Source organism: Clarias gariepinus, chromosome 14, assembly GCF_024256425.1.
Source record: "Clarias gariepinus isolate MV-2021 ecotype Netherlands chromosome 14, CGAR_prim_01v2, whole genome shotgun sequence".
Classification (NCBI taxonomy): domain Eukaryota; kingdom Metazoa; phylum Chordata; class Actinopteri; order Siluriformes; family Clariidae; genus Clarias; species Clarias gariepinus.
In genome coordinates, this window is record NC_071113.1 from 4285106 (window position 1) to 4304162 (window position 19057).

Here is a 19057-nt window from a genome sequence, read left to right on the forward strand (position 1 = left end):
CCTCACCAAGCAGCTCCCGTGGTTTCCATAGAGTACCTCAGACAGTCAGCCAACATGGAGCATGCTGCTTACAGAGCGTCTCAAAACTTGCTCCCTTTTCACGAGGCTGTTCACATCTCCAGTTACAAAGCATTATAGTTGTTCGAAAAAGCTACCTAGCTCGTCTGAACAGGGCGGGGTATGGGCCTAATCGAAACTTCGCCACCAAAGATTGGGAAACGGTCAGCTCGACGAAGAAATGATCCTGTTCTCTGTCAAGTTTGCAGCGCCTCTCCGCATCCACTCAATTCACTTCCTGTTAAAGCACACCACATGCCACAAGGCATACACATGTTGAATGAGAGAATGAGTCATCTAGTTTGCTTAAAAAAAAGAAAAGAAATGATCTTTCCAGAATTTGTCTTAAACGCTGGAAGCGCTGTACTTGGTGGCCAAGAGTTTAATGCGAGCACTTCAAATTCAGTGGGCTCTGGGATGAAACTTGGATGCCATGCTCTCAGACATGCATGGAGTTGATAAGAAAAAAAAAACAACTTCAAGATATTCCGCTGTCCCTTACAAAATGTGTGAGGATGTTCATTGCTTTCGATGAGGTGGCCGAGAGGTTAAGGCGATGGACTGCTAATCCATTGTGCTCTGCACGCGTGGGTTCGAATCCCACCTTCGTCGCTTGTGTGTTTTAGGTGGTTCCTAGAATGCCTCACGCTATTGCAGTGTCTTTTTCGTCAAGAAGACCTACAAGCAGCGCTTTTACACAGGTCCATGAGCCTGACTGGAGACACGTAGCTCTGGTCATGCGCCTTTTGCTCCCAGGTTCATCTGTTTGAACTATGTCAACATGAGATTTAAGGCAGTTGACAGTCGATCCACTGTGCATAACCCATGTAGGTATGGATTCTTTTGTCATCAACAAGAGCGTGTCCAACCAATTTTGGAAATGAACGAAGGGCAGCCATTATTGCCTAATCTTTGCACGTTCGCTCTCTTTCTTTTGTGATTTTCCATGGTCACTTCCTTAATCTGTTGGTAGCGTGGCCGAGCGGTCTAAGGTGCTGGATTAAGGCTCCAGTCTCTTCGGAGGCGTGGGTTTAAATCCCACTGCTGCCAGGACCTGCTTTTGATTCGACTACTGCATTGACAGTTGGCCGAAGGTCACTAAATGGGTCACTTCCAGCGGTATTTCTCCTGGAATGCTCATGCGCTAGCTCTCTTCATCAAAGTGTTTCGATAGCTTCTGCAGCCCGGCTTATGCTAAAGGATCGTTAGCCTCACCACAGCTGTTTTTCGTGGTCATGCCTGCTTTCCTTGTTCTCCCTTGGAATGTCTCAATCAACAGCTTAACTCTGATATCCCCTCACAAGCCCCTTTGGGATTTTGAGTCCAGTCTACCAAAAGGCATGCTTTCCAAGCCCACCATTGCCAGGGAGCCTATTGTGGGGTTTGTAATGTCATTCTTCCGAAAGGATTTAAACAGCTCTAGGCTCCCATGCTTTAATGCTCCACCTGTAACTACAACTCACAACAAATAGCACTTACCAAATGATTCAAACAGATCGAAGCTGCTGTCAGGGTGTCAAATGTAGGAGGCAATCCTGCCTTGCGTGGCTTGTCTCCCAAGTCTTCAGGTAGCTCGTGCGTCCCATGTTTTCATGCTGTGCCTCACCAAGCAGCTCCCGTGGTTTCCATGGAGTACCTCAGACAGTCAGCCAACATGGAGCATGCTGCTTACAGAGCGTCTCAAAACTTGCTCCCTTTTCACGAGGCTGTTCACATCTCCAGTTACAAAGCATTATAGTTGTTCGAAAAAGCTACCTAGCTCGTCTGAACAGGGCGGGGTATGGGCCTAATGGAAACTTCGCCACCAAAGATTGGGAAACGGTCAGCTCGACGAAGAAATGATCCTGTTCTCTGTCAAGTTTGCAGCGCCTCTCCGCATCCACTCAATTCACTTCCTGTTAAAGCACACCACATGCCACAAGGCATACACATGTTGAATGAGAGAATGAGTCATCTAGTTTGCTCAAAAAAAAGAAAAAAAATGATCTTTCCAGAATTTGTCTTAAACGCTGGAAGCGCTGTACTTGGTGGCCAAGAGTTTAATGCGAGCACTTTAAATTCAGTGGGCTCTGGGATGAAACTTGGATGCCATGCTCTCAGACATGCATGGAGTTGATAAGAAAAAAAAAAACTTCAAGATATTCCGCTGTCCCTTACAAAATGTGTGAGGATGTTCATTGCTTTCGACGAGGTGGCCGAGAGGTTAAGGCGATGGACTGCTAATCCATTGTGCTCTGCACGCGTGGGTTCGAATCCCACCTTCGTCGCTTGTGTGTTTTAGGCGGTTCCTAGAATGCCTCACGCTATTGCAGTGTCTTTTTCGTCAAGAAGACCTACAAGCAGCGCTTTTACACAGGTCCATGAGCCTGACTGGAGACACGTAGCACTGGTCATGCGCCTTTTGCTCCCAGGTTCATCTGTTTGAACTATGTCAACATGAGATTTAAGGCAGTTGACAGTCGATCCACTGTGCATAACCCATGTAGGTATGGATTCTTTTGTCATCAACAAGAGCGTGCTCAACCAATTTTGGTAATGAACGAAGGGCAGCCATTATTGCCTAATCTTTGCACGTTCGCTCTCTTTATTTTGTGATTTTCCATGGTCGCTTCCTTCATCTGTTGGTAGCGTGGCCGAGCGGTCTAAGGCGCTGGATTAAGGCTCCAGTCTCTTCGGAGGCGTGGGTTCGAATCCCACCGCTGCCAGGACCTGCTTTTGATTCGACTTCTGCATTGACAGTTGGCCGAAGGTCACTAAATGGGTCACTTCCAGCGGTATTTCTCCTGGAATGCTCATGCGCTAGCTCTCTTCATCAAAGTGTTTCGATAGCTTCTGCAGCCCGGCTTATGCTAAAGGATCGTTAGCCTCACCACAGCTGTTTTTCGTGGTCATGCCTGCTTTCCTTGTTCTCCCTTGGAATGTCTCAATCAACAGCTTAACTCTGATATCCCCTCACAAGCCCCTTTGGGATTTTGAGTCCAGTCTACCAAAAGGCATGCTTTCCAAGCCCACCATTGCCAGGGAGCCTATTGTGGGGTTTGTAATGTCATTCTTCCGAAAGGATTTAAACAGCTCTAGGCTCCCATGCTTTAATGCTCCACCTGTAACTACAACTCACAACAAATAGCACTTACCAAATGATTCAAACAGATCGAAGCTGCTGTCAGGGTGTCAAATGTAGGAGGCAATCCTGCCTTGCGTGGCTTGTCTCCCAAGTCTTCAGGTAGCTCGTGCGTCCCATGTTTTCATGCTGTGCCTCACCAAGCAGCTCCCGTGGTTTCCATGGAGTACCTCAGACAGTCAGCCAACATGGAGCATGCTGCTTACAGAGCGTCTCAAAACTTGCTCCCTTTTCACGAGGCTGTTCACATCTCCAGTTACAAAGCATTATAGTTGTTCGAAAAAGCTACCTAGCTCGTCTGAACAGGGCGGGGTATGGGCCTAATCGAAACTTCGCCACCAAAGATTGGGAAACGGTCAGCTCGACGAAGAAATGATCCTGTTCTCTGTCAAGTTTGCAGCGCCTCTCCGCATCCACTCAATTCACTTCCTGTTAAAGCACACCACATGCCACAAGGCATACACATGTTGAATGAGAGAATGAGTCATCTAGTTTGCTCAAAAAAAAGAAAAGAAATGATCTTTCCAGAATTTGTCTTAAACGCTGGAAGCGCTGTACTTGGTGGCCAAGAGTTTAATGCGAGCACTTCAAATTCAGTGGGCTCTGGGATGAAACTTGGATGCCATGCTCTCAGACATGCATAGAGTTGATAAGAAAAAAAAAAACTTCAAGATATTCCGCTGTCCCTTACAAAATGTGTGAGGATGTTCATTGCTTTCGACGAGGTGGCCGAGAGGTTAAGGCGATGGACTGCTAATCCATTGTGCTCTGCACGCGTGGGTTCGAATCCCACCTTCGTCGCTTGTGTGTTTTAGCCGGTTCCTAGAATGCCTCACGCTATTGCAGTGTCTTTTTCGTCAAGAAGACCTACAAGCAGCGCTTTTACACAGGTCCATGAGCCTGACTGGAGACACGTAGCACTGGTCATGCGCCTTTTGCTCCCAGGTTCATCTGTTTGAACTATGTCAACATGAGATTTAAGGCAGTTGACAGTCGATCCACTGTGCATAACCCATGTAGGTATGGATTCTTTTGTCATCAACAAGAGCGTGCTCAACCAATTTTGGTAATGAACGAAGGGCAGCCATTATTGCCTAATCTTTGCACGTTCGCTCTCTTTATTTTGTGATTTTCCATGGTCCCTTCCTTCATCTGTTGGTAGCGTGGCCGAGCGGTCTAAGGCGCTGGATTAAGGCTCCAGTCTCTTCGGAGGCGTGGGTTCGAATCCCACCGCTGCCAGGACCTGCTTTTGATTCGACTTCTGCATTGACAGTTGGCCGAAGGTCACTAAATGGGTCACTTCCAGCGGTATTTCTCCTGGAATGCTCATGCGCTAGCTCTCTTCATCAAAGTGTTTCGATAGCTTCTGCAGCCCGGCTTATGCTAAAGGATCGTTAGCCTCACCACAGCTGTTTTTCGTGGTCATGCCTGCTTTCCTTGTTCTCCCTTGGAATGTCTCAATCAACAGCTTAACTCTGATATCCCCTCACAAGCCCCTTTGGGATTTTGAGTCCAGTCTACCAAAAGGCATGCTTTCCAAGCCCACCATTGCCAGGGAGCCTATTGTGGGGTTTGTAATGTCATTCTTCCGAAAGGATTTAAACAGCTCTAGGCTCCCATGCTTTAATGCTCCACCTGTAACTACAACTCACAACAAATAGCACTTACCAAATGATTCAAACAGATCGAAGCTGCTGTCAGGGTGTCAAATGTAGGAGGCAATCCTGCCTTGCGTGGCTTGTCTCCCAAGTCTTCAGGTAGCTCGTGCGTCCCATGTTTTCATGCTGTGCCTCACCAAGCAGCTCCCGTGGTTTCCATGGAGTACCTCAGACAGTCAGCCAACATGGAGCATGCTGCTTACAGAGCGTCTCAAAACTTGCTCCCTTTTCACGAGGCTGTTCACATCTCCAGTTACAAAGCATTATAGTTGTTCGAAAAAGCTACCTAGCTCGTCTGAACAGGGCGGGGTATGGGCCTAATGGAAACTTCGCCACCAAAGATTGGGAAACGGTCAGCTCGACGAAGAAATGATCCTGTTCTCTGTCAAGTTTGCAGCGCCTCTCCGCATCCACTCAATTCACTTCCTGTTAAAGCACACCACATGCCACAAGGCATACACATGTTGAATGAGAGAATGAGTCATCTAGTTTGCTCAAAAAAAAGAAAAAAAATGATCTTTCCAGAATTTGTCTTAAACGCTGGAAGCGCTGTACTTGGTGGCCAAGAGTTTAATGCGAGCACTTCAAATTCAGTGGGCTCTGGGATGAAACTTGGATGCCATGCTCTCAGACATGCATGGAGTTGATAAGAAAAAAAAAAACTTCAAGATATTCCGCTGTCCCTTACAAAATGTGTGAGGATGTTCATTGCTTTCGACGAGGTGGCCGAGAGGTTAAGGCGATGGACTGCTAATCCATTGTGCTCTGCATGCGTGGGTTCGAATCCCACCTTCGTCGCTTGTGTGTTTTAGGCGGTTCCTAGAATGCCTCACGCTATTGCAGTGTCTTTTTCGTCAAGAAGACCTACAAGCAGCGCTTTTACACAGGTCCATGAGCCTGACTGGAGACACGTAGCACTGGTCATGCGCCTTTTGCTCCCAGGTTCATCTGTTTGAACTATGTCAACATGAGATTTAAGGCAGTTGACAGTCGATCCACTGTGCATAACCCATGTAGGTATGGATTCTTTTGTCATCAACAAGAGCGTGCTCAACCAATTTTGGTAATGAACGAAGGGCAGCCATTATTGCCTAATCTTTGCACGTTCGCTCTCTTTATTTTGTGATTTTCCATGGTCGCTTCCTTCATCTGTTGGTAGCGTGGCCGAGCGGTCTAAGGCGCTGGATTAAGGCTCCAGTCTCTTCGGAGGCGTGGGTTCGAATCCCACCGCTGCCAGGACCTGCTTTTGATTCGACTTCTGCATTGACAGTTGGCCGAAGGTCACTAAATGGGTCACTTCCAGCGGTATTTCTCCTGGAATGCTCATGCGCTAGCTCTCTTCATCAAAGTGTTTCGATAGCTTCTGCAGCCCGGCTTATGCTAAAGGATCGTTAGCCTCACCACAGCTGTTTTTCGTGGTCATGCCTGCTTTCCTTGTTCTCCCTTGGAATGTCTCAATCAACAGCTTAACTCTGATATCCCCTCACAAGCCCCTTTGGGATTTTGAGTCCAGTCTACCAAAAGGCATGCTTTCCAAGCCCACCATTGCCAGGGAGCCTATTGTGGGGTTTGTAATGTCATTCTTCCGAAAGGATTTAAACAGCTCTAGGCTCCCATGCTTTAATGCTCCACCTGTAACTACAACTCACAACAAATAGCACTTACCAAATGATTCAAACAGATCGAAGCTGCTGTCAGGGTGTCAAATGTAGGAGGCAATCCTGCCTTGCGTGGCTTGTCTCCCAAGTCTTCAGGTAGCTCGTGCGTCCCATGTTTTCATGCTGTGCCTCACCAAGCAGCTCCCGTGGTTTCCATGGAGTACCTCAGACAGTCAGCCAACATGGAGCATGCTGCTTACAGAGCGTCTCAAAACTTGCTCCCTTTTCACGAGGCTGTTCACATCTCCAGTTACAAAGCATTATAGTTGTTCGAAAAAGCTACCTAGCTCGTCTGAACAGGGCGGGGTATGGGCCTAATGGAAACTTCGCCACCAAAGATTGGGAAACGGTCAGCTCGACGAAGAAATGATCCTGTTCTCTGTCAAGTTTGCAGCGCCTCTCCGCATCCACTCAATTCACTTCCTGTTAAAGCACACCACATGCCACAAGGCATACACATGTTGAATGAGAGAATGAGTCATCTAGTTTGCTCAAAAAAAAGAAAAGAAATGATCTTTCCAGAATTTGTCTTAAACGCTGGAAGCGCTGTACTTGGTGGCCAAGAGTTTAATGCGAGCACTTCAAATTCAGTGGGCTCTGGGATGAAACTTGGATGCCATGCTCTCAGACATGCATGGAGTTGATAAGAAAAAAAAAAACTTCAAGATATTCCGCTGTCCCTTACAAAATGTGTGAGGATGTTCATTGCTTTCGACGAGGTGGCCGAGAGGTTAAGGCGATGGACTGCTAATCCATTGTGCTCTGCACGCGTGGGTTCGAATCCCACCTTCGTCGCTTGTGTGTTTTAGCCGGTTCCTAGAATGCCTCACGCTATTGCAGTGTCTTTTTCGTCAAGAAGACCTACAAGCAGCGCTTTTACACAGGTCCATGAGCCTGACTGGAGACACGTAGCACTGGTCATGCGCCTTTTGCTCCCAGGTTCATCTGTTTGAACTATGTCAACATGAGATTTAAGGCAGTTGACAGTCGATCCACTGTGCATAACCCATGTAGGTATGGATTCTTTTGTCATCAACAAGAGCGTGCTCAACCAATTTTGGTAATGAACGAAGGGCAGCCATTATTGCCTAATCTTTGCACGTTCGCTCTCTTTATTTTGTGATTTTCCATGGTCGCTTCCTTCATCTGTTGGTAGCGTGGCCGAGCGGTCTAAGGCGCTGGATTAAGGCTCCAGTCTCTTCGGAGGCGTGGGTTCGAATCCCACCGCTGCCAGGACCTGCTTTTGATTCGACTTCTGCATTGACAGTTGGCCGAAGGTCACTAAATGGGTCACTTCCAGCGGTATTTCTCCTGGAATGCTCATGCGCTAGCTCTCTTCATCAAAGTGTTTCGATAGCTTCTGCAGCCCGGCTTATGCTAAAGGATCGTTAGCCTCACCACAGCTGTTTTTCGTGGTCATGCCTGCTTTCCTTGTTCTCCCTTGGAATGTCTCAATCAACAGCTTAACTCTGATATCCCCTCACAAGCCCCTTTGGGATTTTGAGTCCAGTCTAACAAAAGGCATGCTTTCCAAGCCCACCATTGCCAGGGAGCCTATTGTGGGGTTTGTAATGTCATTCTTCCGAAAGGATTTAAACAGCTCTAGGCTCCCATGCTTTAATGCTCCACCTGTAACTACAACTCACAACAAATAGCACTTACCAAATGATTCAAACAGATCGAAGCTGCTGTCAGGGTGTCAAATGTAGGAGGCAATCCTGCCTTGCGTGGCTTGTCTCCCAAGTCTTCAGGTAGCTCGTGCGTCCCATGTTTTCATGCTGTGCCTCACCAAGCAGCTCCCGTGGTTTCCATGGAGTACCTCAGACAGTCAGCCAACATGGAGCATGCTGCTTACAGAGCGTCTCAAAACTTGCTCCCTTTTCACGAGGCTGTTCACATCTCCAGTTACAAAGCATTATAGTTGTTCGAAAAAGCTACCTAGCTCGTCTGAACAGGGCGGGGTATGGGCCTAATGGAAACTTCGCCACCAAAGATTGGGAAACGGTCAGCTCGACGAAGAAATGATCCTGTTCTCTGTCAAGTTTGCAGCGCCTCTCCGCATCCACTCAATTCACTTCCTGTTAAAGCACACCACATGCCACAAGGCATACACATGTTGAATGAGAGAATGAGTCATCTAGTTTGCTCAAAAAAAAGAAAAAAAATGATCTTTCCAGAATTTGTCTTAAACGCTGGAAGCGCTGTACTTGGTGGCCAAGAGTTTAATGCGAGCACTTTAAATTCAGTGGGCTCTGGGATGAAACTTGGATGCCATGCTCTCAGACATGCATGGAGTTGATAAGAAAAAAAAAAACTTCAAGATATTCCGCTGTCCCTTACAAAATGTGTGAGGATGTTCATTGCTTTCGACGAGGTGGCCGAGAGGTTAAGGCGATGGACTGCTAATCCATTGTGCTCTGCACGCGTGGGTTCGAATCCCACCTTCGTCGCTTGTGTGTTTTAGGCGGTTCCTAGAATGCCTCACGCTATTGCAGTGTCTTTTTCGTCAAGAAGACCTACAAGCAGCGCTTTTACACAGGTCCATGAGCCTGACTGGAGACACGTAGCACTGGTCATGCGCCTTTTGCTCCCAGGTTCATCTGTTTGAACTATGTCAACATGAGATTTAAGGCAGTTGACAGTCGATCCACTGTGCATAACCCATGTAGGTATGGATTCTTTTGTCATCAACAAGAGCGTGCTCAACCAATTTTGGTAATGAACGAAGGGCAGCCATTATTGCCTAATCTTTGCACGTTCGCTCTCTTTATTTTGTGATTTTCCATGGTCGCTTCCTTCATCTGTTGGTAGCGTGGCCGAGCGGTCTAAGGCGCTGGATTAAGGCTCCAGTCTCTTCGGAGGCGTGGGTTCGAATCCCACCGCTGCCAGGACCTGCTTTTGATTCGACTTCTGCATTGACAGTTGGCCGAAGGTCACTAAATGGGTCACTTCCAGCGGTATTTCTCCTGGAATGCTCATGCGCTAGCTCTCTTCATCAAAGTGTTTCGATAGCTTCTGCAGCCCGGCTTATGCTAAAGGATCGTTAGCCTCACCACAGCTGTTTTTCGTGGTCATGCCTGCTTTCCTTGTTCTCCCTTGGAATGTCTCAATCAACAGCTTAACTCTGATATCCCCTCACAAGCCCCTTTGGGATTTTGAGTCCAGTCTACCAAAAGGCATGCTTTCCAAGCCCACCATTGCCAGGGAGCCTATTGTGGGGTTTGTAATGTCATTCTTCCGAAAGGATTTAAACAGCTCTAGGCTCCCATGCTTTAATGCTCCACCTGTAACTACAACTCACAACAAATAGCACTTACCAAATGATTCAAACAGATCGAAGCTGCTGTCAGGGTGTCAAATGTAGGAGGCAATCCTGCCTTGCGTGGCTTGTCTCCCAAGTCTTCAGGTAGCTCGTGCGTCCCATGTTTTCATGCTGTGCCTCACCAAGCAGCTCCCGTGGTTTCCATGGAGTACCTCAGACAGTCAGCCAACATGGAGCATGCTGCTTACAGAGCGTCTCAAAACTTGCTCCCTTTTCACGAGGCTGTTCACATCTCCAGTTACAAAGCATTATAGTTGTTCGAAAAAGCTACCTAGCTCGTCTGAACAGGGCGGGGTATGGGCCTAATGGAAACTTCGCCACCAAAGATTGGGAAACGGTCAGCTCGACGAAGAAATGATCCTGTTCTCTGTCAAGTTTGCAGCGCCTCTCCGCATCCACTCAATTCACTTCCTGTTAAAGCACACCACATGCCACAAGGCATACACATGTTGAATGAGAGAATGAGTCATCTAGTTTGCTCAAAAAAAAGAAAAAAAATGATCTTTCCAGAATTTGTCTTAAACGCTGGAAGCGCTGTACTTGGTGGCCAAGAGTTTAATGCGAGCACTTCAAATTCAGTGGGCTCTGGGATGAAACTTGGATGCCATGCTCTCAGACATGCATGGAGTTGATAAGAAAAAAAAAAACTTCAAGATATTCCGCTGTCCCTTACAAAATGTGTGAGGATGTTCATTGCTTTCGACGAGGTGGCCGAGAGGTTAAGGCGATGGACTGCTAATCCATTGTGCTCTGCATGCGTGGGTTCGAATCCCACCTTCGTCGCTTGTGTGTTTTAGGCGGTTCCTAGAATGCCTCACGCTATTGCAGTGTCTTTTTCGTCAAGAAGACCTACAAGCAGCGCTTTTACACAGGTCCATGAGCCTGACTGGAGACACGTAGCACTGGTCATGCGCCTTTTGCTCCCAGGTTCATCTGTTTGAACTATGTCAACATGAGATTTAAGGCAGTTGACAGTCGATCCACTGTGCATAACCCATGTAGGTATGGATTCTTTTGTCATCAACAAGAGCGTGCTCAACCAATTTTGGTAATGAACGAAGGGCAGCCATTATTGCCTAATCTTTGCACGTTCGCTCTCTTTATTTTGTGATTTTCCATGGTCGCTTCCTTCATCTGTTGGTAGCGTGGCCGAGCGGTCTAAGGCGCTGGATTAAGGCTCCAGTCTCTTCGGAGGCGTGGGTTCGAATCCCACCGCTGCCAGGACCTGCTTTTGATTCGACTTCTGCATTGACAGTTGGCCGAAGGTCACTAAATGGGTCACTTCCAGCGGTATTTCTCCTGGAATGCTCATGCGCTAGCTCTCTTCATCAAAGTGTTTCGATAGCTTCTGCAGCCCGGCTTATGCTAAAGGATCGTTAGCCTCACCACAGCTGTTTTTCGTGGTCATGCCTGCTTTCCTTGTTCTCCCTTGGAATGTCTCAATCAACAGCTTAACTCTGATATCCCCTCACAAGCCCCTTTGGGATTTTGAGTCCAGTCTACCAAAAGGCATGCTTTCCAAGCCCACCATTGCCAGGGAGCCTATTGTGGGGTTTGTAATGTCATTCTTCCGAAAGGATTTAAACAGCTCTAGGCTCCCATGCTTTAATGCTCCACCTGTAACTACAACTCACAACAAATAGCACTTACCAAATGATTCAAACAGATCGAAGCTGCTGTCAGGGTGTCAAATGTAGGAGGCAATCCTGCCTTGCGTGGCTTGTCTCCCAAGTCTTCAGGTAGCTCGTGCGTCCCATGTTTTCATGCTGTGCCTCACCAAGCAGCTCCCGTGGTTTCCATGGAGTACCTCAGACAGTCAGCCAACATGGAGCATGCTGCTTACAGAGCGTCTCAAAACTTGCTCCCTTTTCACGAGGCTGTTCACATCTCCAGTTACAAAGCATTATAGTTGTTCGAAAAAGCTACCTAGCTCGTCTGAACAGGGCGGGGTATGGGCCTAATGGAAACTTCGCCACCAAAGATTGGGAAACGGTCAGCTCGACGAAGAAATGATCCTGTTCTCTGTCAAGTTTGCAGCGCCTCTCCGCATCCACTCAATTCACTTCCTGTTAAAGCACACCACATGCCACAAGGCATACACATGTTGAATGAGAGAATGAGTCATCTAGTTTGCTCAAAAAAAAGAAAAGAAATGATCTTTCCAGAATTTGTCTTAAACGCTGGAAGCGCTGTACTTGGTGGCCAAGAGTTTAATGCGAGCACTTCAAATTCAGTGGGCTCTGGGATGAAACTTGGATGCCATGCTCTCAGACATGCATGGAGTTGATAAGAAAAAAAAAAACTTCAAGATATTCCGCTGTCCCTTACAAAATGTGTGAGGATGTTCATTGCTTTCGACGAGGTGGCCGAGAGGTTAAGGCGATGGACTGCTAATCCATTGTGCTCTGCACGCGTGGGTTCGAATCCCACCTTCGTCGCTTGTGTGTTTTAGCCGGTTCCTAGAATGCCTCACGCTATTGCAGTGTCTTTTTCGTCAAGAAGACCTACAAGCAGCGCTTTTACACAGGTCCATGAGCCTGACTGGAGACACGTAGCACTGGTCATGCGCCTTTTGCTCCCAGGTTCATCTGTTTGAACTATGTCAACATGAGATTTAAGGCAGTTGACAGTCGATCCACTGTGCATAACCCATGTAGGTATGGATTCTTTTGTCATCAACAAGAGCGTGCTCAACCAATTTTGGTAATGAACGAAGGGCAGCCATTATTGCCTAATCTTTGCACGTTCGCTCTCTTTATTTTGTGATTTTCCATGGTCGCTTCCTTCATCTGTTGGTAGCGTGGCCGAGCGGTCTAAGGCGCTGGATTAAGGCTCCAGTCTCTTCGGAGGCGTGGGTTCGAATCCCACCGCTGCCAGGACCTGCTTTTGATTCGACTTCTGCATTGACAGTTGGCCGAAGGTCACTAAATGGGTCACTTCCAGCGGTATTTCTCCTGGAATGCTCATGCGCTAGCTCTCTTCATCAAAGTGTTTCGATAGCTTCTGCAGCCCGGCTTATGCTAAAGGATCGTTAGCCTCACCACAGCTGTTTTTCGTGGTCATGCCTGCTTTCCTTGTTCTCCCTTGGAATGTCTCAATCAACAGCTTAACTCTGATATCCCCTCACAAGCCCCTTTGGGATTTTGAGTCCAGTCTACCAAAAGGCATGCTTTCCAAGCCCACCATTGCCAGGGAGCCTATTGTGGGGTTTGTAATGTCATTCTTCCGAAAGGATTTAAACAGCTCTAGGCTCCCATGCTTTAATGCTCCACCTGTAACTACAACTCACAACAAATAGCACTTACCAAATGATTCAAACAGATCGAAGCTGCTGTCAGGGTGTCAAATGTAGGAGGCAATCCTGCCTTGCGTGGCTTGTCTCCCAAGTCTTCAGGTAGCTCGTGCGTCCCATGTTTTCATGCTGTGCCTCACCAAGCAGCTCCCGTGGTTTCCATGGAGTACCTCAGACAGTCAGCCAACATGGAGCATGCTGCTTACAGAGCGTCTCAAAACTTGCTCCCTTTTCACGAGGCTGTTCACATCTCCAGTTACAAAGCATTATAGTTGTTCGAAAAAGCTACCTAGCTCGTCTGAACAGGGCGGGGTATGGGCCTAATGGAAACTTCGCCACCAAAGATTGGGAAACGGTCAGCTCGACGAAGAAATGATCCTGTTCTCTGTCAAGTTTGCAGCGCCTCTCCGCATCCACTCAATTCACTTCCTGTTAAAGCACACCACATGCCACAAGGCATACACATGTTGAATGAGAGAATGAGTCATCTAGTTTGCTCAAAAAAAAGAAAAAAAATGATCTTTCCAGAATTTGTCTTAAACGCTGGAAGCGCTGTACTTGGTGGCCAAGAGTTTAATGCGAGCACTTTAAATTCAGTGGGCTCTGGGATGAAACTTGGATGCCATGCTCTCAGACATGCATGGAGTTGATAAGAAAAAAAAAAACTTCAAGATATTCCGCTGTCCCTTACAAAATGTGTGAGGATGTTCATTGCTTTCGACGAGGTGGCCGAGAGGTTAAGGCGATGGACTGCTAATCCATTGTGCTCTGCACGCGTGGGTTCGAATCCCACCTTCGTCGCTTGTGTGTTTTAGGCGGTTCCTAGAATGCCTCACGCTATTGCAGTGTCTTTTTCGTCAAGAAGACCTACAAGCAGCGCTTTTACACAGGTCCATGAGCCTGACTGGAGACACGTAGCACTGGTCATGCGCCTTTTGCTCCCAGGTTCATCTGTTTGAACTATGTCAACATGAGATTTAAGGCAGTTGACAGTCGATCCACTGTGCATAACCCATGTAGGTATGGATTCTTTTGTCATCAACAAGAGCGTGCTCAACCAATTTTGGTAATGAACGAAGGGCAGCCATTATTGCCTAATCTTTGCACGTTCGCTCTCTTTATTTTGTGATTTTCCATGGTCGCTTCCTTCATCTGTTGGTAGCGTGGCCGAGCGGTCTAAGGCGCTGGATTAAGGCTCCAGTCTCTTCGGAGGCGTGGGTTCGAATCCCACCGCTGCCAGGACCTGCTTTTGATTCGACTTCTGCATTGACAGTTGGCCGAAGGTCACTAAATGGGTCACTTCCAGCGGTATTTCTCCTGGAATGCTCATGCGCTAGCTCTCTTCATCAAAGTGTTTCGATAGCTTCTGCAGCCCGGCTTATGCTAAAGGATCGTTAGCCTCACCACAGCTGTTTTTCGTGGTCATGCCTGCTTTCCTTGTTCTCCCTTGGAATGTCTCAATCAACAGCTTAACTCTGATATCCCCTCACAAGCCCCTTTGGGATTTTGAGTCCAGTCTACCAAAAGGCATGCTTTCCAAGCCCACCATTGCCAGGGAGCCTATTGTGGGGTTTGTAATGTCATTCTTCCGAAAGGATTTAAACAGCTCTAGGCTCCCATGCTTTAATGCTCCACCTGTAACTACAACTCACAACAAATAGCACTTACCAAATGATTCAAACAGATCGAAGCTGCTGTCAGGGTGTCAAATGTAGGAGGCAATCCTGCCTTGCGTGGCTTGTCTCCCAAGTCTTCAGGTAGCTCGTGCGTCCCATGTTTTCATGCTGTGCCTCACCAAGCAGCTCCCGTGGTTTCCATGGAGTACCTCAGACAGTCAGCCAACATGGAGCATGCTGCTTACAGAGCGTCTCAAAACTTGCTCCCTTTTCACGAGGCTGTTCACATCTCCAGTTACAAAGCATTATAGTTGTTCGAAAAAGCTACCTAGCTCGTCTGAACAGGGCGGGGTATGGGCCTAATGGAAACTTCGCCACCAAAGATTGGGAAACGGTCAGCTCGACGAAGAAATGATCCTGTTCTCTGTCAAGTTTGCAGCGCCTCTCCGCATCCACTCAATTCACTTCCTGTTAAAGCACACCACATGCCACAAGGCATACACATGTTGAATGAGAGAATGAGTCATCTAGTTTGCTCAAAAAAAAGAAAAAAAATGATCTTTCCAGAATTTGTCTTAAACGCTGGAAGCGCTGTACTTGGTGGCCAAGAGTTTAATGCGAGCACTTTAAATTCAGTGGGCTCTGGGATGAAACTTGGATGCCATGCTCTCAGACATGCATGGAGTTGATAAGAAAAAAAAAAACTTCAAGATATTCCGCTGTCCCTTACAAAATGTGTGAGGATGTTCATTGCTTTCGACGAGGTGGCCGAGAGGTTAAGGCGATGGACTGCTAATCCATTGTGCTCTGCACGCGTGGGTTCGAATCCCACCTTCGTCGCTTGTGTGTTTTAGGCGGTTCCTAGAATGCCTCACGCTATTGCAGTGTCTTTTTCGTCAAGAAGACCTACAAGCAGCGCTTTTACACAGGTCCATGAGCCTGACTGGAGACACGTAGCACTGGTCATGCGCCTTTTGCTCCCAGGTTCATCTGTTTGAACTATGTCAACATGAGATTTAAGGCAGTTGACAGTCGATCCACTGTGCATAACCCATGTAGGTATGGATTCTTTTGTCATCAACAAGAGCGTGCTCAACCAATTTTGGTAATGAACGAAGGGCAGCCATTATTGCCTAATCTTTGCACGTTCGCTCTCTTTATTTTGTGATTTTCCATGGTCGCTTCCTTCATCTGTTGGTAGCGTGGCCGAGCGGTCTAAGGCGCTGGATTAAGGCTCCAGTCTCTTCGGAGGCGTGGGTTCGAATCCCACCGCTGCCAGGACCTGCTTTTGATTCGACTTCTGCATTGACAGTTGGCCGAAGGTCACTAAATGGGTCACTTCCAGCGGTATTTCTCCTGGAATGCTCATGCGCTAGCTCTCTTCATCAAAGTGTTTCGATAGCTTCTGCAGCCCGGCTTATGCTAAAGGATCGTTAGCCTCACCACAGCTGTTTTTCGTGGTCATGCCTGCTTTCCTTGTTCTCCCTTGGAATGTCTCAATCAACAGCTTAACTCTGATATCCCCTCACAAGCCCCTTTGGGATTTTGAGTCCAGTCTACCAAAAGGCATGCTTTCCAAGCCCACCATTGCCAGGGAGCCTATTGTGGGGTTTGTAATGTCATTCTTCCGAAAGGATTTAAACAGCTCTAGGCTCCCATGCTTTAATGCTCCACCTGTAACTACAACTCACAACAAATAGCACTTACCAAATGATTCAAACAGATCGAAGCTGCTGTCAGGGTGTCAAATGTAGGAGGCAATCCTGCCTTGCGTGGCTTGTCTCCCAAGTCTTCAGGTAGCTCGTGCGTCCCATGTTTTCATGCTGTGCCTCACCAAGCAGCTCCCGTGGTTTCCATGGAGTACCTCAGACAGTCAGCCAACATGGAGCATGCTGCTTACAGAGCGTCTCAAAACTTGCTCCCTTTTCACGAGGCTGTTCACATCTCCAGTTACAAAGCATTATAGTTGTTCGAAAAAGCTACCTAGCTCGTCTGAACAGGGCGGGGTATGGGCCTAATGGAAACTTCGCCACCAAAGATTGGGAAACGGTCAGCTCGACGAAGAAATGATCCTGTTCTCTGTCAAGTTTGCAGCGCCTCTCCGCATCCACTCAATTCACTTCCTGTTAAAGCACACCACATGCCACAAGGCATACACATGTTGAATGAGAGAATGAGTCATCTAGTTTGCTCAAAAAAAAGAAAAGAAATGATCTTTCCAGAATTTGTCTTAAACGCTGGAAGCGCTGTACTTGGTGGCCAAGAGTTTAATGCGAGCACTTCAAATTCAGTGGGCTCTGGGATGAAACTTGGATGCCATGCTCTCAGACATGCATGGAGTTGATAAGAAAAAAAAAAACTTCAAGATATTCCGCTGTCCCTTACAAAATGTGTGAGGATGTTCATTGCTTTCGACGAGGTGGCCGAGAGGTTAAGGCGATGGACTGCTAATCCATTGTGCTCTGCACGCGTGGGTTCGAATCCCACCTTCGTCGCTTGTGTGTTTTAGCCGGTTCCTAGAATGCCTCACGCTATTGCAGTGTCTTTTTCGTCAAGAAGACCTACAAGCAGCGCTTTTACACAGGTCCATGAGCCTGACTGGAGACACGTAGCACTGGTCATGCGCCTTTTGCTCCCAGGTTCATCTGTTTGAACTATGTCAACATGAGATTTAAGGCAGTTGACAGTCGATCCACTGTGCATAACCCATGTAGGTATGGATTCTTTTGTCATCAACAAGAGCGTGCTCAACCAATTTTGGTAATGAACGAAGGGCAGCCATTATTGCCTAATCTTTGCACGTTCGCTCTCTTTATTTTGTGATTTTCCATGGTCGCTTCCTTCATCTGTTGGTAGCGTGGCCGAGCGGTCTAAGGCGCTGGATTAAGGCTCCAGTCTCTTCGGAGGCGTGGGTTCGAATCCCACCGCTGCCAGGACCTGCTTTTGATTCGACTTCTGCATTGACAGTTGGCCGAAGGTCACTAAATGGGTCACTTCCAGCGGTATTTCTCCTGGAATGCTCATGCGCTAGCTCTCTTCATCAAAGTGTTTCGATAGCTTCTGCAGCCCGGCTTATGCTAAAGGATCGTTAGCCTCACCACAGCTGTTTTTCGTGGTCATGCCTGCTTTCCTTGTTCTCCCTTGGAATGTCTCAATCAACAGCTTAACTCTGATATCCCCTCACAAGCCCCTTTGGGATTTTGAGTCCAGTCTACCAAAAGGCATGCTTTCCAAGCCCACCATTGCCAGGGAGCCTATTGTGGGGTTTGTAATGTCATTCTTCCGAAAGGATTTAAACAGCTCTAGGCTCCCATGCTTTAATGCTCCACCTGTAACTACAACTCACAACAAATAGCACTTACCAAATGATTCAAACAGATCGAAGCTGCTGTCAGGGTGTCAAATGTAGGAGGCAATCCTGCCTTGCGTGGCTTGTCTCCCAAGTCTTCAGGTAGCTCGTGCGTCCCATGTTTTCATGCTGTGCCTCACCAAGCAGCTCCCGTGGTTTCCATGGAGTACCTCAGACAGTCAGCCAACATGGAGCATGCTGCTTACAGAGCGTCTCAAAACTTGCTCCCTTTTCACGAGGCTGTTCACATCTCCAGTTACAAAGCATTATAGTTGTTCGAAAAAGCTACCTAGCTCGTCTGAACAGGGCGGGGTATGGGCCTAATCGAAACTTCGCCACCAAAGATTGGGAAACGGTCAGCTCGACGAAGAAATGATCCTGTTCTCTGTCAAGTTTGCAGCGCCTCTCCGCATCCACTCAATTCACTTCCTGTTAAAGCACACCACATGCCACAAGGCATACACATGTTGAATGAGAGAATGAGTCATCTAGTTTGCTCAAAAAAAAGAAAAGAAATGATCTTTCCAGAATTTGTCTTAAACGCTGGAAGCGCTGTACTTGGTGGCCAAGAGTTTAATGCGAGCACTTCAAATTCAGTGGGCTTTGGGATGAAACTTGGATGCCATGCTCTCAGACATGCATAGAGTTGATAAGAAAAAAAAAAACTTCAAGATATTCCGCTGTCCCTTACAAAATGTGTGAGGATGTTCATTGCTTTCGACGAGGTGGCCGAGAGGTTAAGGCGATGGACTGCTAATCCATTGTGCTCTGCACGCGTGGGTTCGAATCCCACCTTCGTCGCTTGTGTGTTTTAGCCGGTTCCTAGAATGCCTCACGCTATTGCAGTGTCTTTTTCGTCAAGAAGACCTACAAGCAGCGCTTTTACACAGGTCCATGAGCCTGACTGGAGACACGTAGCACTGGTCATGCGCCTTTTGCTCCCAGGTTCATCTGTTTGAACTATGTCAACATGAGATTTAAGGC

At 47.5% G+C, this 19057-nt stretch overlaps 22 non-coding genes across 22 annotated transcripts; all 22 read left to right on the plus strand.

Moving 5' to 3' along the window:
* Positions 1-587: 587 nt before the first annotated feature.
* Positions 588-669, plus strand: trnas-gcu (transfer RNA serine (anticodon GCU)). Its single transcript has one exon. It is a non-coding gene; the product is annotated as a tRNA-Ser (tRNA).
* Positions 670-1025: 356 nt separating this feature from the next.
* On the plus strand, positions 1026-1107 carry trnal-aag (transfer RNA leucine (anticodon AAG)). The gene has a single exon. It is a non-coding gene; the product is annotated as a tRNA-Leu (tRNA).
* Positions 1108-2242: 1135 nt separating this feature from the next.
* On the plus strand, positions 2243-2324 carry trnas-gcu (transfer RNA serine (anticodon GCU)). The gene has a single exon. It is a non-coding gene; the product is annotated as a tRNA-Ser (tRNA).
* Positions 2325-2680: 356 nt separating this feature from the next.
* trnal-aag (transfer RNA leucine (anticodon AAG)) lies at positions 2681-2762 on the plus strand. The gene has a single exon. It is a non-coding gene; the product is annotated as a tRNA-Leu (tRNA).
* A 1135-nt stretch (positions 2763-3897) lies between these two features.
* On the plus strand, positions 3898-3979 carry trnas-gcu (transfer RNA serine (anticodon GCU)). Its single transcript has one exon. It is a non-coding gene; the product is annotated as a tRNA-Ser (tRNA).
* Positions 3980-4335: 356 nt separating this feature from the next.
* On the plus strand, positions 4336-4417 carry trnal-aag (transfer RNA leucine (anticodon AAG)). The gene has a single exon. It is a non-coding gene; the product is annotated as a tRNA-Leu (tRNA).
* Positions 4418-5990: 1573 nt separating this feature from the next.
* On the plus strand, positions 5991-6072 carry trnal-aag (transfer RNA leucine (anticodon AAG)). The gene has a single exon. It is a non-coding gene; the product is annotated as a tRNA-Leu (tRNA).
* A 1135-nt stretch (positions 6073-7207) lies between these two features.
* On the plus strand, positions 7208-7289 carry trnas-gcu (transfer RNA serine (anticodon GCU)). Its single transcript has one exon. It is a non-coding gene; the product is annotated as a tRNA-Ser (tRNA).
* A 356-nt stretch (positions 7290-7645) lies between these two features.
* trnal-aag (transfer RNA leucine (anticodon AAG)) lies at positions 7646-7727 on the plus strand. The gene has a single exon. It is a non-coding gene; the product is annotated as a tRNA-Leu (tRNA).
* Positions 7728-8862: 1135 nt separating this feature from the next.
* Positions 8863-8944, plus strand: trnas-gcu (transfer RNA serine (anticodon GCU)). Its single transcript has one exon. It is a non-coding gene; the product is annotated as a tRNA-Ser (tRNA).
* Positions 8945-9300: 356 nt separating this feature from the next.
* Positions 9301-9382, plus strand: trnal-aag (transfer RNA leucine (anticodon AAG)). The gene has a single exon. It is a non-coding gene; the product is annotated as a tRNA-Leu (tRNA).
* A 1135-nt stretch (positions 9383-10517) lies between these two features.
* trnas-gcu (transfer RNA serine (anticodon GCU)) lies at positions 10518-10599 on the plus strand. The gene has a single exon. It is a non-coding gene; the product is annotated as a tRNA-Ser (tRNA).
* Positions 10600-10955: 356 nt separating this feature from the next.
* trnal-aag (transfer RNA leucine (anticodon AAG)) lies at positions 10956-11037 on the plus strand. The gene has a single exon. It is a non-coding gene; the product is annotated as a tRNA-Leu (tRNA).
* Positions 11038-12172: 1135 nt separating this feature from the next.
* trnas-gcu (transfer RNA serine (anticodon GCU)) lies at positions 12173-12254 on the plus strand. Its single transcript has one exon. It is a non-coding gene; the product is annotated as a tRNA-Ser (tRNA).
* Positions 12255-12610: 356 nt separating this feature from the next.
* Positions 12611-12692, plus strand: trnal-aag (transfer RNA leucine (anticodon AAG)). Its single transcript has one exon. It is a non-coding gene; the product is annotated as a tRNA-Leu (tRNA).
* A 1135-nt stretch (positions 12693-13827) lies between these two features.
* trnas-gcu (transfer RNA serine (anticodon GCU)) lies at positions 13828-13909 on the plus strand. Its single transcript has one exon. It is a non-coding gene; the product is annotated as a tRNA-Ser (tRNA).
* Positions 13910-14265: 356 nt separating this feature from the next.
* On the plus strand, positions 14266-14347 carry trnal-aag (transfer RNA leucine (anticodon AAG)). The gene has a single exon. It is a non-coding gene; the product is annotated as a tRNA-Leu (tRNA).
* A 1135-nt stretch (positions 14348-15482) lies between these two features.
* Positions 15483-15564, plus strand: trnas-gcu (transfer RNA serine (anticodon GCU)). Its single transcript has one exon. It is a non-coding gene; the product is annotated as a tRNA-Ser (tRNA).
* A 356-nt stretch (positions 15565-15920) lies between these two features.
* trnal-aag (transfer RNA leucine (anticodon AAG)) lies at positions 15921-16002 on the plus strand. Its single transcript has one exon. It is a non-coding gene; the product is annotated as a tRNA-Leu (tRNA).
* A 1135-nt stretch (positions 16003-17137) lies between these two features.
* trnas-gcu (transfer RNA serine (anticodon GCU)) lies at positions 17138-17219 on the plus strand. The gene has a single exon. It is a non-coding gene; the product is annotated as a tRNA-Ser (tRNA).
* Positions 17220-17575: 356 nt separating this feature from the next.
* Positions 17576-17657, plus strand: trnal-aag (transfer RNA leucine (anticodon AAG)). Its single transcript has one exon. It is a non-coding gene; the product is annotated as a tRNA-Leu (tRNA).
* A 1135-nt stretch (positions 17658-18792) lies between these two features.
* Positions 18793-18874, plus strand: trnas-gcu (transfer RNA serine (anticodon GCU)). The gene has a single exon. It is a non-coding gene; the product is annotated as a tRNA-Ser (tRNA).
* The last annotated feature ends 183 nt before the right edge of the window (positions 18875-19057 follow it).